Genomic DNA, 16,713 nt, shown 5'->3' on the forward strand with positions numbered 1-16,713 from the left:
CACCTGCAAATTCAGGATATGCCAAAAATTGAGGTTTTTGATACAGGTGATTCTCAGTCAAATAATTTGTAAGCAGGACGTTTTGCTGACAAGTTGCTGTGACTGCCATGTGGTCTGAAAGTGATGGAAATGAGGACGCAGATGAGTTACATATTCCTCTGTCTGCTGCAGACATTATTTAAAATTTATTCTGAAGGCAGAGGCGGTGGCAGCAAATTTGGTATGGGGGGGCGAACTTTACTGACAGAATTTTGCAGCACATGTAGCGCCGAAGGCGCTATCCCGTCGCGCCAAAGGCGCGACAATCCTAGGGGGGTCCGGGAAAATTTGAAATCTTGACCCTCTAAAACGCCATTTCCTGCGTTTTGACGGGCAAATTTTCCTGCCAGACTAAGCTAAGTTTGATGGAAATTCTGTAAGAAAGACACATGGTTTTTAGTAGCGAGGGCGATGCCCCAAAAATATTTTCATGATTTCGATTACCGAAGATGCGAGCTGTCACAAGGTTGGTCTGGGGAAATTTCGAATCTGCACCCTCTGAAACGGCATTTTCTGTATTTTTAGGGACAAATTTTGCTGGCAGACTATGCTAAATCTAATGCCATTTTTGTCAAAGAAAGAAATTGTTTGAGGGCGATGACCCACACAAATTTTCGCTAGGGAGGTCCGGAGAAAATTTTGAAATCTTGACCGTCTGAAACGTCATTTACTGCGTTTGGGGGCCACATTCTGCTTGTAAACTTATTATTAAAGCTAAGTACGATAGTAAGATTCAGTTAAAAGATTTTTGAGAGCGACACTCCCGCAATATTTGTCCTGCGCCGAAGACGCGGGCTGTCACAAGGGAGGTCTGGCGAAATTTTGAAATCGGGACTCTCTGAAACGCCATTTCTTGCATTTTCGGGGGTAAATTTTGCCGTTAGACTAGCTTGATTTAATGAAATTTCCATCATCAAAAAAATACAAAAGGTTTCAGCTTGCTTTTCTGGGGGGGCGACGCCCCCCCAACATATTTTCCGGGGGGCAGCCGCCCCCCCTGCCCCCCGGTGCCGCCGCCACTGGAAGGCTAAATTTCTCTTGGATACTATTTCTGATGTTTTCACCTGGCTCACTCTCTCTAATGAGGTACGAGTGACTGTAAGCCATTAGCATGTCTGTGTCACTCATCCAAGCAAGGGGTATCTCATTATCTGAGGTGTAACAGAGCAAAGATTATCTGTCAACTCCCAAGGGTTTAGTTGTCTGCTGTCTAGCTAGGACACAGGTGGATAAGTGAATGTTTTCTGAACGTTGGCTTTGATTGGTCTTTCATAAAAACACTTGACATTTTATTGTTGACTGTTCAGTATACAGCAATGAGAGGAATACTGTGTGCAAGTTCCCATGTTTTCGATATTTAAATAGCATAGAAAAAGTTTTGTTTGTTTTTTGTTTGTTTTTGATCTGGTAGTGTAAGGGTATCCTGGGAAATTATGAAGTTTGCAATATGACATAAACAAAATGTATATTGAGCTTATTCTGTTCAATTGTATACAGGAATTGCAGGTGTTATAGAAATTAATGACCTCGATGAAAAAGATAAATGCTCCAAAAACTAAAGAATTTAACAAACAATTTGAGAAGGTCACTACTATCACACATAAAGGTGAGATCTCACGTGAATATATTCCCACATTTTGACACAGATTATCACATATTGTTGGCAAATTGGCCACACACACAGAACAGTCATGGTAGGAACCATTACACATACAGCCCTAATCAACACCTGCTGATGATGGGATAATGCATGCATTGCCTGGTGTTTAACTTAATCAGTTCTATTGTCACCTAATCTAGACTATCATTATAGCAATTGAACCTATTATATAATGAGGGGGGACTGAACTTTTTGGATGTAAATGACCCTGTGATTTTTTTATAGAGGTGCCAACAGATGCTTTAGAGGTGTTGGGTTCAGCACTAAAACAGTAGCTGTGGTGATGGGACCTGTAATGATGGGAGGGAACGATCTGAGTAAGGAGGTTCATTTTAACCTCCTTGATCTGAGGTTTGGATACCACTGGGCTACCAACACTGTGATATGCAATTTATGCAATCTCAATCCATGTATGCAGATGACACAAAAGACAGGGACAGAAAGTTTAGAAAAAATATTCCATTTATAATATCAAGCAAAATGAAAAGAAAATTACCGGCAGTAAAGATAAAGGGCCACTTGGTTTGATGTGTGTCCTATCATGACCCAAAACATTTTACCTGATAAGTCTTAGAGTCAAATTCTTGTGTGCAACTAATTCTTATAGCATGTGCAGAATTGGTTTTTAGGATCGAGCATTCTCTCCATGCAGAATCCTACAATTAATGATAATTAAAATTTAAAGCTCAGAGTACATTCCATTAAAAGGAATCCTCTATGAAGATATTGCATAGGAAAAGGCTTGGGAGTTGATCAAGACTGCTAGCAGGCAGTATCTGGCTAATATCGTCCTCTGGGATGCCTGCACTTGCATCTTGAGCAAGTGTTGTGGATTTGGCTTGCTGCAATTGAGACTGACTTCAGTCAAACCCAACAGCTGCATCACTCACCCATGTGTTATTATACTCAAAGGGCAGAGGTGGGTGTCACATACATCATAGTTTGCCCCTGGCGTAGCCCTTCCCTCCTGCATAACACTGATGCAAGAGACTGACTTGGCAATGCATTGTTGTATTGGAAATATGGCTCAGCTTGCCTCTCTCTATTTCTGAGAAAAAGAGATTACAGTGAACTTTTCACCGTTGATTCCTGTGCCCTGCATTTCCTTTCCCCAACACCCTTGGCCGTTGATGAGTTATGGGACCTTATCATTGAAACCTGATAGGAGGAGCCAACTGTGCTCCCTCCCCATCTGTATTAACATATCTGGGTATTAATGCCCTCTGCAGGAATGCCTTTGGTCACTTTAGCAAGAGCTAGTGCAACAAGCAGCAGTCAGTAGCACATAAGAAAGAGGACCGAAAGTGCTGGGCACTTCGCTTATAAAGGAGCAGGGATCCTTCAAGCCAAAACCGCTTCCACCCCTTTGCAGACCTTTCACAGGTATGGTTGTATCTCTCTTTCTAATCAGAAGGACCTTCCCTTGTGGTATTTTGCTGTATATGGGAAGCTTCGTAGGGACGTTTACCGTTATTTGACTGTGGAGGAATTTGAGCTGGTTATCACTGGAATGGGGTGTAGGTTTCAGAGTACACGAGCCTGCTTTAGGCAATGCCATCTCCTGGCTTTAGCAACCTTTGGAACATAGACAAACCTGTACATTAATGATTTGTTTGAATTGATATCTTTCATGAAAACAGAACAACACCTAAAAACTGATACAGTACTTCTGGCATGTTTTGAATGGCCATTGAGAGAAGCTGTCCTGAAGCCAAGCATAATTCCTTATATGGTTTATCGGTTGAATTACTGCCCTGGTTAAGCTGGTAAGATGTGTGGGTACTATGTACGCAGCCGGAGCTGGACAGGCATACTCGCTGCCCTTCACCAGACCCATGCATCCATCACGTGTACAGCGTATGTTGTAATCTCAAAGTGGAGAGCTGTTCTGTCAAGTGTTTTCTCCTTTATCTTGTTTTTTCCCCATTCTTTTAGGTAGTATGTAACTGTTTTCTTCATTGGGTGTGTAGTGAGGATTACAGTGCAAAATGCTGAGACCACCTTATACAGTGCAAACATTTGGCAACAGTTGGTTCAACAACTTTCTGCCATCGTTTCAAGTGGATGTCGACATCATATGTGATTATATCTGCAGTCCCCACTTCATTATAAATCATACAGCAAATACGTGTTGTAGCTGAAATACCAGCACCTGAGGATATACGTACAGATTCTTAAGTGCGACTTGATCAAATTTCCTTTCACTCTCCCTTGGTGGCAAATTACCCCAAATAACATATTTATGTGTCAAAATTATCTCTTTTCCTGTCTATTTGTTGTACATGGTAACCAAGGAGCTCATACCTGACTGTCTACCTAAAGCATAGTCCGCTGTGAAAGGATGTAATACTTATCCAGATAGTTCCCTCTTTGGGGCTTGTCATGTGAGCAGTGTATCTAAACATTGATACATGGTAAGATTTTGCAAACAACAGTTCTGATGCTGTGCTTTGAGTAAGCATTGATCTGGGTTAGCTACAAGCTTCACAATAGATGAACATCCCAAATGCATCACAGTTGTCTTCAATCTTCTAACACAAGCATAAATTGCCTTCTTCCTTTGTCTTGATACAATGCGACTTTTACTTTATGGATTGCTTCACTATCCTGATAAATCCCATCCGGAAAGTGATGATTTTTTTCTGGAAAGATGTAATATGACAGAAACTGCAATTAGTTATTCTCAATGACAGGAGCAGAGGATAATTTGTGACGTTAGACTCAGTTACCTGTTATATTGAATGCTTTATTACATGACAAAATACAAGTACAAATGTACTGGGACTTTCATTAGGCTTCTCTAACTATTAACACACAGCCGATTTCTAACCACACAATAGCAATCTTTTCCTTTTTGACAAAGGTTCCATAAACAAGTGACTGAATAGGTGAGGCCAAAAAAAACCCCTTAACTTTGCAAAAATGCCAATTATGAAGACTTCCTGCCACGTGTGATAAGAAAGCAGGTTGAAATGACTTTCGTAAACCATGCTTTGCTAAACTTGATTGAAGATTCTGAGATAGAGTCAAGGAAAGCTGGTCGTGGAATAGGGTCCTTCATAACAGAAAAGCAGCAGGTAGACATCATGTGGATAGGCACACTAGGGACAATAAAGGTATCTGCATGTTACCTGAGATGACTTCTCCTGGCAGACCCTTGGTACTGACAGATGTTTGATTTCATAAGAGATTTGTTCTAGCCTGTGACATATTCTAGGTCTAGTAAAAGTGTTTATCCTGAGTATAGCACAGTACAAACTCTTTTGATGAAGCAGTTTTGTAAGATATATTGCCAACTTACCAGCTGGTACATCGTGTACATATAGCTGCTCACACAGGCAACAGCTGACATCATATAAGCCAAGTGCACCTGGTCAAAATGCAAATGACCACATGATAGCATAAATCCTCCCAAATGTCTATGAACAAAAAATCAATCTCTTCATGGAAGATTCTCTTTCTTTCTCCATGAAGTCGTTAAAATGCAAACATGTATATTGAAAATAACATCTATGCTTGATTATGCATTCAGAAATTGATTCAGGGAGATACATGCCACAGTCCCACCCACCATGTGTACACCTGTCCATAGCAACCTCCTGACAATTAGCTTCTCCAAGCAGTGTATGATTGACAGGCAGGATGCTGCTAGTGTAATATCATTTACTTTAGGAGGGGAAACGTGTATGCAAAGGACAAGGGTATTACTACACATTCTGCACAGGACCAGTTCACATGTCTCTTTTCCTACTAATTGTTGTTAATTGTTTTCAATGGTTTGCTTCTAATCAACCACAGATAGCCATTTGAATTTTGATAAGATCTGGAAGACAACCTTTGATGTAATAGTTGGATGTGTATCATGTATCACAACTGCAAGACTTTTGAAACTGATAGGGCCATTTAGGGCTGATTGACAGGTGCTGCCTGCTGTGGGATCAGTTCTGCACCATTGGGCAGACCCAGGGGGCACCTGGGCCACTTGTGTTGACACAAGGGTGCTGACTCTTGTTTTGAAGATGATTTTCTGGTCAAACAAGCCACAGTGGAGAGTTGTCTGTATACAGCTTAGAGGAATCATGCAACTGTCATTATCGATCTCTCAAACATTTTAAACACTTCAGGGGAGCACAAAACTGAAAATGTATCATGATGATTAATACAAAGGATTACTCTGAGTAATGTTCAGTGGGAAGTGCAGATCAACCAAGATTGCAGGACACCACTGAGGTCCACCTTTGGCAAAGGCATGCCTTTATAGACACATTTGAATATTTTGCAGCTTAAATACCATTTACTCAAGGAGGTCAATTCTTTGTCAACCTCCTTGATTTACTTGATTACATTTCCATGATCCTAAACTCATGAATAGCAGAGTTACCACAATGGCAACCTACTCCATAAAGCTCGAAGTCCATAAAAAACATTAAAGCCACAAAAGCTGCCTCATGGCTGTTATAACAGGTACTTCACATAGTGATGTAAGTTCCAACACTTCCTATACATACAGTTGGAGAAAGTCAGAATGGATGGAAGTAACAATACAACATGAAGTTAGGGACCTCGGAAAAAGACAACCAACAAAGTTTGGGGGTAAAAATCAGTTCCAAATGATTTCTCTGCTCTTGACAGACTCCAATTGGATAGAACCACATTTCAGTGCTTATAAGTCTTTGAAAGTTTGAGAATATGGAGATGTTCAGAAACAGCATGTATTATAGACATATAATCTGCTTGTGGTATTACAAAATTATATCATTAGCATCTTCCTTTGTAGCAATAAAAATTGGATTAGATTTCCCACAATGGGGTTTTATGATGTTTGCATTGACTGGTCAAATGTCAGTTTCCTTGGTTTCAACTTTTTTTTATCACCTCATATATGCATGTATGATGTAGCAATTACTGTTAGCTGCTACAGCATAAGTCCTTTTATGGGCAAGGAGCCAAGATCCCTTACTTCCAGTGTCACTTGTTATCTATTATCCTCACAGCTGCTGAGGTTTTCTTCATAAATCACATATCAGTTAATTGATCACTCTATCTGAAGTTGTTCTTGTGTCTTTATTAACTTGATGATGAATTGCATGTAGTTGCCAACTTTAAGTAATGTACTTCCTTGCTTGTCAGCTATAATGGTAATTTTTTAACAGAACAATATGAGAAAAAAAGTGTTCAGTTCAGTTCAGTTCATCCTCATATTCATAAGAGGTGCCACTAATAATATCAGACCAAAAAAGTTTTAGCGTAGACTAAAGCACAGTGTCAAAGAAAGTTGGTGAAGACGGCTCCTAACATTCAGGTCTATTATGAACCATGTAGGTAGTCTGTTAGGCCCCGTTCATGATGCAAAAAATTAAACGGTTCTATCGGTTAGGCCAGCTGAAACGGAGAAGTTTTGTCATCATGAACGCTTCGAAACGAATCTGAAGTGACAAGAAACGTTTTTTTCGGAACCACCTCGCGAGGTAGTATTGAAACAGTTTCTTCCTTATCCGCAATTGCGAATTTGCATCATGAACGCAAAAGCGTCGCAATCCGTTTTCCATCCGGGCATGTATGTTCATATTTGGTGGCACCACGGGGGAAAAGTACAATTTTTAATCTGTCATTCGGGTGTTTCGGCCGCGTTTTCAATTGTAAACTTCGTTTTTATTATCGGGCCGCCTCCTGGTCGACTGAGGAGCCAGCAGTCCTGATATCGCAAGGGTAATGTGTCAGGAGATCCAGTGGAAATGTCATAGCATGGCACATATCGGGACCACAATGTTTTCAGAGGCATTTCGAAAGTCATAACAGAACCCAGCTTCGAATTCAGTAAGACATTGGTTCAATTTCGATCAAAGACCAATAATCTGACACAGAAGTACAAGTTTGGGCAAGATCACAACAACCTCAGGCGTCAGAGGTCGCATTACCTTGCCTTTTCAAGGAACTGAAACGGTTTGCAAGTTTGTATCGTGAACGCAAAATGCAAACCGTTTCCTGTCGTTTTTGCTGTCAGATTTCCAGGCCTAACCGATAGAACCGTTTCATTTTTTGCATCATGAACGGGGCCTTTAAAGTTGAAGATGTTGAAATAAGTGAATGTGATTGGCCTTATTCAAGAAGTAGCAGTCTTGTTCCAAATTTGGTCATCATATGATAAATGGATTAAATTATTTGCAGCCAATTGATGGTCAAGTTCCTAAAGTGAGTCAATTCTTTGAGACAAGTCAAAACAAGGAATATTCTGGACAAGAAATTGTTTTGAAGCTTCATTCATGAACGAAAACCCAAAACCCATTTAATACCTGGAACGAGATCTGATTATGCATTCATGTTATTCTACTTCCCAGCTGGATTGCAAAGAAACTAGACAACTCTCCTTATTTGGACAAATGAAGCTGGCCCAAAAATGGCCACCACCCACTCATGTCATTGGGCTGCCAGACCTTTCCTGTTTTGATGTGCAGTTATTATTTTCCATTCGTAGAATCACAGGAAGAGGAGAGTTGCGTAGGTTCCAGCTGTTCAAAAGACTCTGTTTTCCAGTCTGCTCTGACCAAATCTAGCTTGCTGGGATTTCCGAGGAACAGGTGGGCAGCTGGGCACGAGCTGCTGGTAAAGGCTAATCAGGCCTATAATGGTCAATAGTTAAATGTCACAGCCTAATGTTTTTACCAGCTCAACAGCCATGAAGAGGATTATTTGATATTTACAAAGTGCACTCTCTTATTTTTGTCCTTCGGTTCTAAGTTTATTACATAAAAGACAAAAAAAGTTGGAGGAAAATCAAAGAAACAGCACAACTGTATTGCTTTTCCACATGATGGTGGAGGCTCTATCAACAAAACCTCCATGATATGATGAACGGACATAGGCAGTTTTTTTTTCCCAGTAAATCACAGTGAATGTAGTGTGAAATTATCCTCCAGCTTGATTAGCAAATTAGAAATCATATGGTTTGTAGTTCAAATTAACTTTCAGCTTTGATGATACTTTATTTTAAGGAATGTCAAACTTGCAAGTTTCTTCTACCTGCAAGATCCTAAATTCTTGAATTTTGCTGCAAATTGCAGTCAGGAATTTTGAACCTGTCAGACATTATCAATCTCAATTTTTTCTTGTTGCAGAGAAGATGGATTGACGGCAAAGGGAGTGATATTTTCAATGACTTTTATTATAAAGGCCACACCAAATTTATTTGTTGCTTCATGATCGTCTCAAAATGCAACTGACGCTGCCAAAGTCCAATCCACCAAAAGTGATTGATATTGCCATGCACAATGTTGGTGAATTCGCATTCGGTTTTTAGACTGAAATCATGTGTATGTAGCTCTGAATGGCAATATTTACAGGTTTGTGAGCAAAACATGTATAATTTTTTCTCTGGACTTAATCTTTTTTTTAAATGGAAAGAAATGGACAGGCGAATCTGAGAAGCAATAAATAAAATTGGTGTGGCCTAAGGAGTAAAGTAGAAGAAATAATGCTGGGTAATCCGCTGTCTGAGGTCTTTCATGTCCCCTTGGGGTCCATAAGAAAGATCTAAGGATGTGTCAGTTTTCATTTGATTGCAAGAATCACTGCCCAAAGGCTACGGCAGGGGGGATACTACTTTTCTGGTTCTCTGTGATGCTTGTTCCTGGTAGAAAGGCCTTGTCATGCCTGCATTTGATTCACAGTCACAACCCATCCTCGGAGAGAAGTGCAAGTCAAGTTGTCAAGTCACTACCAATATCATATAGCAATGATGTCCAAACATTACCCAACACAGCATCTCACCATTTATGTCAGTTAATCTATCTTTGTTTCAAGGAAACATGAGTTGCTTTTCTCTGCATCATTATCTACACAGTAGCACTACATTATACCAGCAATTTACCCATAGATAGCAGAGAAAGCTGTAAATATTTTGAAAAACAAGTATATTTCAAAGAATATCTATGCTCAAATGATTTTGTACAACCACATAATTTGCTTACATCTCCTTGAGGTAAAGCCTTTCAAAGACAAATTATGCACAACTCAGTCTTACAAAAGAATTTAATCTAAATAAGATGGCAAAGAGACAAGGATGTTAGAAAATAGACTGTCATTTGTGTACCTGAGTTAACTTAACTATTAAAACACCACTTAACTCAGGTGTGAATGAGTACCTAGCTGCGGCTAATGGCAGTGACAGGCCTTTGTGGTGGTGACAGGCCATAGGGGTATGTTCGGGCATGACGCACTCGCCATGACACATGAGTCACGGGTAGGAGGAACCCCTTGCATCCTTGGTCGGAAGTCCTCCTAGGAGACGGAAACTCCAAACAACAAACCTGCATCTGCTGGGGTCGTCTTACACGTTGCATACAGTTGCCCCTGTAGGACTAGTGCGCTAGTGGACGAGAGGGTCGAGAAGGACGTGCACACCCCTCCTTCACCATAAAAACCCAAGTGCAGGCCAGGCAGACGGGTCGCCTTAAAACCCGTCTGCCTACCATTGTCTTCCGAGACAGACGGATGCCAACAATTTGTGTACCAAACTATTTTTACACTCAACAATGAACTGTTATTTTACAGTATGATGCCAGGATATAGTATGGATAGGGTAGCCTCCATAGCAGGCTCTCTGGGGCCTTTTTTCCATTTTTAGTGTGTACATAATACAATTTTACTGACCATTTCTTTTTGTATTGGGTCGCTTGACCATTGGCTCCATAATAAATTGCCCAGAAATCATGCATGCTCTTTGCAGGCTAGGATAGGGAATATCAAAATCATATATGATCTTGAGGTGAAAAGTTAACAATCCAGGGCAGGTTGAAACTTTTGCATAACAGCAAAGAAGCAATGTAGAGAAATGAAGGAAGAAAATGAGTTTCCTCAGTCTACTTGTCTTGCCCTGAAGGTTTGAAAAACAGAACAATTTAAACAACACATTTAAAGTTTTTTATGGCTTTGGTCTTATAGTTTTTTCCCCAAGACTAGTGCAACACTTGTGTTTTCTAGGCTTACATTATTTTTCGGGACTGAAGTGCACAAAATGTACATAACTTTCTACTCTTTCTTGACTACTTGACTATATTGGTATAAACAAGGAGGCTGAAAAATCCCTCTTTCGACCTCCTTGGTAACGTTATCATGAAAGGTCGTTTAATTAAAAAACTAACAAGCAAACCATGTTGTTTTCTATTTATTCCGAAACTAGCAAACCATGTTTCAGATATTTAATATTCATTTTCAGGAACATGAACTCACGTTTTGTTCACAATCTCACCAAAGGTACAAGGAAATTTGTGAACAGGAACCGAAATGTGGATCTGAAAGTTCCCGCCAATGACATCATGCCCGATTTCAGCGCTGACGTCACCACATTGTAACTTGATCAGGCAACTTAGAGCCTGTTTGTCTGTCGGTTTTCGCCAGAAATTGTCGGTAACTCATCTTTTGAGACAGTAGAACACCTTTCTATGAATAATTTCAGCCGTCTAGTTCTGTTATAATGTTTACTTTGCGTTGAGTTTGGGCGAAAATTGCAAAACAAAGCGGAAAGCCCCCTCCCCACCCCTCTCTCAGTTGCGACGGAAACCAGATGACGTCTTGGGGAATTACGCCGCCTGTCGATATGCTATCCATCCGCGGTTGTTTAGCATATCAAAAACAAATGAGTCCCACAGTATTTCCTTTCTACAAATCAAATGTGAAAAATATAGGATTATGAAAGTATCGAGATATGAAAGATCGAATATATTTTGACAGAATTTGAGCTACTTTGTTAAAATTATGGTGGATCTATGAGAAAGTAACAGCGTGACCCGGGGTCATGATTGTACTTCGGTGGTTTATATCGTTCCGCGGCTTCCTCCCGGTGGGTCCTCCATTCCCTAAAAATAGCACGAGCGTTCGCAGATTTGTTACGATTTTTCATCTCCGCTGAGCAGCGCCAACCTCACTGGTCAGTAAAAATAGCAAGCGCAGGCTTTCTGAATCAATCAGAAGTCGTTTGGCATTTTCAGATATCTGTCATGTGTGTGTTTGGGACGCGAGAGTAGAAAGTGGCGGCGCATATTTTCTCCTTTGGGTTAGCTAGTGCAGTTATCCACGTCCGACTTCACTCTCGGTTTGTAGAGATCTCCACTCGTTAGTAGCTCGTTATTTTGCCGTAGTCAGTGCACATTTCTAGTTTGAAGGAAATCAGACCGACCCACGCTTCCTTGTTATCGTATCAGAGGTCGAATCGAAGGGATGTGCCGGTAGAAATCATCAATATTCTCGTACTAACTTCACTCCCATGTTTTCTTCCCACAGTTTGATTCTCCCCGCGCCACGTCTTCTGAGCAGGAAGAAGAAAAGTTGAAGAAGTGTCTGTGCAAGACGTGTGTCTTCGAAGCGTCTTTCTCGACTACTCTATCTACAGTAAGTGTCAGAGTCATAACGACAAGGTACTTGAGACTTCAACCACCCGCACTAGTGGATGGATCCATTCGTTTTGACATATATTTTTGGCGCATTATTTTAGGACCTGGTAAGTTAGACTTTGAACTGTGGTTGTGGTTTGTTACCGGGTATTTTTAGGAAGGAGGGTATTCCACGACCCAGATCTAAATTCAGTGGCAAACCTTTCTGTGGGATGCTATATTTGTAACGTGTGTCTCCAGACTTATCTCTGAATATGCTTTTTTGAGATACACGGGTTGTAAATATATCCTGGCAATATCTCCTTGTATACAACATGTTGCTTCTCAAATGTGGGGCAAACTACTATGGAGTGGGGTGTGTCTGGTTTTGGGATGACTCATGTGTGGGGTGACCATCAGTCGTGACTTGTTTTGACTTTTTAATTACGCTAGGGTTACACAAATGACTTTTTATCAAATGTCAATATGAATGTTATTTTTTAATGCCTTTTCTGCATTGTTTTCCTATTTTCATTCAATTTGTATACAATTGTTTCATAGATGAAATGTAAGTTATTCTTAGATGAAATGTAAGTTATCCTACATTAAATTTGTATTGTTTATGTGTTTGTCAGCAGGGCTAGCCCTTTGTAATAGCCATAGGCTAGTTGGGCAGCCCTGGCTGTGTGTTCGGTGCAGCCAAACCAATAAATAAATAGTTTCATACCTTTTAGACCAGATATGAGATAACAAGAAGAAGACATTTTTTTCTTGTATTGTTTTCTTTTCTGTATTTCTGTATTGGTGAATTTACAGTTGTTGTGGAGGGGTTCCAACATTAACATTTACATCCTTATCTGTCTTTGTGGACCTCTATTGGGGACTACAGTGTTGGCATGGGTCTGTGTCGCCAGTTTTGACTGATGTCAGCCTTGACTGTTGTTTGTTGACTCAAACAGAATGCCTCACTACACCCTAGGCACCTGTAGTGTGTGTGAACAAAAACATCTTTCAGTACATTTTTCATTGTTTCTTACCTGGACAGGTCAAGGTCTTCAACAGTGCAAATTTTCATTTTTGGCACTATGCTGATATTTTTAAAATGTTTTGCAAGGTGATAAGGCATTGTTGATCTCCTTCAAAGTTAATGTTTTATCTCATAAGTTTATAAATTTACAAAACCTTCAGTCCTTATGACTAATGCAATTGCACATTTTCCCCTGGAAAAGTAGTGTGTAAAAGCATATTTTATGTATTGCATACTATGCAGGGAGTGTTTTGAGTGGACTGTTACTCTTGGAAAGAAAAAAGATTTTGTCTGAATTAAGCATTCGTAAACAGTGACAGGTATAGTCTTTACAGCTTGGATGGGCCCAGTGTTTGTAGAAGACGGAAAGAAGTGCATGGATCTTGACAAGTTACAACAGCCTGTTATGAAAGAATATGAGTGCCCATTTGACGTCACCAAGCCCTGTACCAAGCACTGTTCAAATTACCACGGCCAGTCCAGCTCTCAGGATCTAGGAACAGGCTACTTCTGGTACCCATTTACTAGCAGCTGGTTTGACGTTTGTCAGTAGACTTTTAATACAGGAAAAGTACTTTGTTTCCCTTGTTCTGGAGAACTAGTAATGTTGCAGCATGGACTTTTCCCCCTGTCGATCTGGCTAGTTCTAGGATGTGATAATGATATGATATTGTGTGTCATGCTATGCTTTCTCAGGGGAGTCAGATGGCATGATCAAAGCAGCAGGCACAGCCCATGTGTTGGTCCCCAGCATAACATGTGATGACATTCAAGCAGTTTAATGTGACAACTGTTGATGCCAGTCACTGGCAACAGGGAAAGAATTTGCACAATGTCGCTGAACATTCTGCGTCACTCGTATGTTCTGTTTCCTCAAGGTTCATTTGGATTTTTCAACGTCCTTGTTTGCTCACATCCTCTAGTTCCCCCATTTTCCATGTTCTTCATTTCCGTTCTGAGGTTTTGTTTGGAGGTGTGCGTGTTTGCTTTCCGCTTATGCACACGACATTTTCAAGCCTGTACTCAGTCATGACAAGGATTGGGCCACACTGCTGAGCTGCACTGACTGATGCTTAAATGGTCACTCTCTAAGGTATATACATGCACAGACAGCTTTGCCATCTTCTTCTGTATTCTTTTCCCATATACATAAATAAATCTCTCTGGGAATGGTGGCCCCAAACTGAGTGGAATCAGGTAAGCAGAGATAGAAGGGTAAGATAACAGCAGCTTGGTTCTTGCATCAGGTGGTGTGAATCAGAAAGTTATGTGGCACCTACTGGGTTCTGGTGTATACCACTTGGCACCACTTGCTGACCTTGTCATATTCCTTGGTTTACCAGTATTTTGCAGCTTTTCTGGGATGGACTGTGGTTTTCTGGGGGGAAAAAATTGTGTTTACTTGATAATGATATTCTTAGGATAATGGCCAGGTATGCAGGAAGGTAGGCATTGGCCAGTGGCTTATGTATTTGATGTTATTTTTGTTTGACTTTGTCTTCTTCAGTAGGTGACCAACATCGCATAGCTGATGAAGCTGCATTATTGTTTATGTTTTAATCTGGACTTATTAACGGTCAATATCAATGTTCCGACTGGTCAGTATTTTACAGTACGGCCCCGGGTTGTACAGTTCGATTCGAACGAAGAACTGTTGTTGACCCAAACTGGCAGACTTTTGTTCATGTTCCTTTGTTTGAATTAGAATAAATTTGTTGACATTATGTGCATTAAAGTCATGTCTTTTGCTTTTTTTTTCAATATATTTGAGTTTCCTCAGGTTGACATAAAATACAACACATTGTATTATTATTTTTCATATCGCTCGTGGTCCAAGCCCTCCTGCTGGTAGGTTGTTGGTGCAGAATACCCTGCATTGTATTTTATGTATACAGTTGACATTGGGGCATTTTTTGCAGAATAGGTGTGGTGGTTAAGGTGATTTCTTGGTTGGTATTGCAATTGGTATTGCTTTTACTATACCTTGTAATTGATTCTTCTTGGATACTATTTCAAGCCTTCTGGGGGTTCTATGGAAATCCATTTCGATTGCTACTTGTGTTGTGCGGTCTGTCAATGCAGCCTGAAGGCTCGAATTTTTCAGTAAGTATACCCTAATTTGCGCCATTAGCTTGTTGAAGGTCAAAAGTAGAATCCTTGATGGAATGTGTTTTTTATGAGGTGGAACTATCATTTCCGTGAAGCTGTACTATGAAACTATATTTATGTGTTTTGCTGGAGTTAAATAGTATGTATTGTTAGCTCATGTCAAACATGACAAAAGAAAAATACTTGAAAGTGAAAATGAAGATTACACTGTTTTTAGTACGTTTACACAGGTATTACAACCTCAAATGTTGATATGTACCATTGACTTTGGCCTTATCTTTCCCTCCAAGAAGCCACATGGTCGCCTTACCTTCCGGCCTTCCCCTCACCACAACCTGTTGCTGGTGTGACCTGTTCCATCTGCTCCAGAATCCCACCTCTGATGGGACCTGCCTGGGCAAATAGCATTTTGAACACCCTGGTCACACCAGCTTTACCTCTGTACATTTTAGCACAGCTGCACCTTGTAAGCTAGCAGTTGTTAATATTCTCCATGTCCAGAGCTGCAACAAACTGCTGTTGAGAGGGTTATTCAGAGTTCTTGACTGGCAGAGCATCAATGTTTGTACATGTATATGTCACAGTGGAGATCACGATCCAGGAGAATCGCCGATCCTCCTAGGAGAGATCACGATCGGAGTTTCTCCTAGGAGAAACTACGATAGATATAGGAAACAGATCCCGATCGCAATCTGTACTAGTAGAATCGGCGATTCTCCTAGTACAGATTGCAATCGGGATCTCTCCTAGGAGAAACTCCGATCCAAACTCAAACGATGCTAAGATGTATGAAACAGCAATAATTTTTTTGATAAACAATGATTTTATTCAGTTTCAAATGCAAACCTACTAACTCATTACCAACTACACTCAAGCCTACTTCTGTACTTCTACAATGTTAACTTCACCGAAGATAACCACACTTGAGTCACTACTGCAACTTTACTCAATGCACACTTCTACTCAATGCTACCTCACTATTGTCACTTCTACAACTATACTCAAGATATCATACTGGTCTTCTTCTTCTTTCGTGTCATCACTACTGGTGTCACTGGTGTTAGTAATATCTTGAAACTCTGCTTAATATTTTGACACCTGTTGATCACTTAACAATGGTTATTGTTCTCCCAAAGCTGTGAAATGATTGAGTACAAGTCTGACTAGTGAATGTAACATCTATTATCATAATACCGGTACGTTTGCGACGATTTCTCTAGCCATACTGATTTCACAAATTGTCAACGCATCATTTTCTCCAGTTACATGTTGCTGTTATAGGTTACCCTTGCCACTTCTTCTGTGTAACTTTTCTGCCACTCTTGTCCTGCTAAAAGCGTAATATTGTAATTGTAACACGCCGCGGAATTACACGGCGAACGGGCGCGTGGTTGGGAGGGGTTACAAAATACCGGTAGGAAGAAACACGGCACATTTAACTGCCGCTATGTACATTTATACATCCTCTGATGTTCCCTTCCTTTTCTGTCAGTAAATGCATAAAACATAAA

The 16,713-nt window shown here is 40.4% G+C and overlaps 1 protein-coding gene across 38 annotated transcripts in view; it reads left to right on the forward strand.

Annotated features, from left to right (window-relative positions):
• The window catches only part of LOC118410340 (myocyte-specific enhancer factor 2A-like), a 55,802-nt gene that overhangs the window by 1,692 nt on the left and 37,397 nt on the right, over nucleotides 1–16,713 (forward strand). For 31 of the 38 annotated variants that reach the window (XM_035811960.1, XM_035811977.1, XM_035811985.1 and 28 more), the window contains exons 1-2: nucleotides 11,468–11,624; nucleotides 11,978–12,085. The gene's annotated coding sequence lies outside the window, so the exon portion shown is untranslated. The other 7 variants (XM_035811961.1, XM_035811994.1, XM_035811991.1 and 4 more) reach the window with 6 other exon arrangements.

This window comes from Branchiostoma floridae, chromosome 2, assembly GCF_000003815.2.
Source record: "Branchiostoma floridae strain S238N-H82 chromosome 2, Bfl_VNyyK, whole genome shotgun sequence".
Classification (NCBI taxonomy): Eukaryota; Metazoa; Chordata; class Leptocardii; order Amphioxiformes; family Branchiostomatidae; genus Branchiostoma; species Branchiostoma floridae.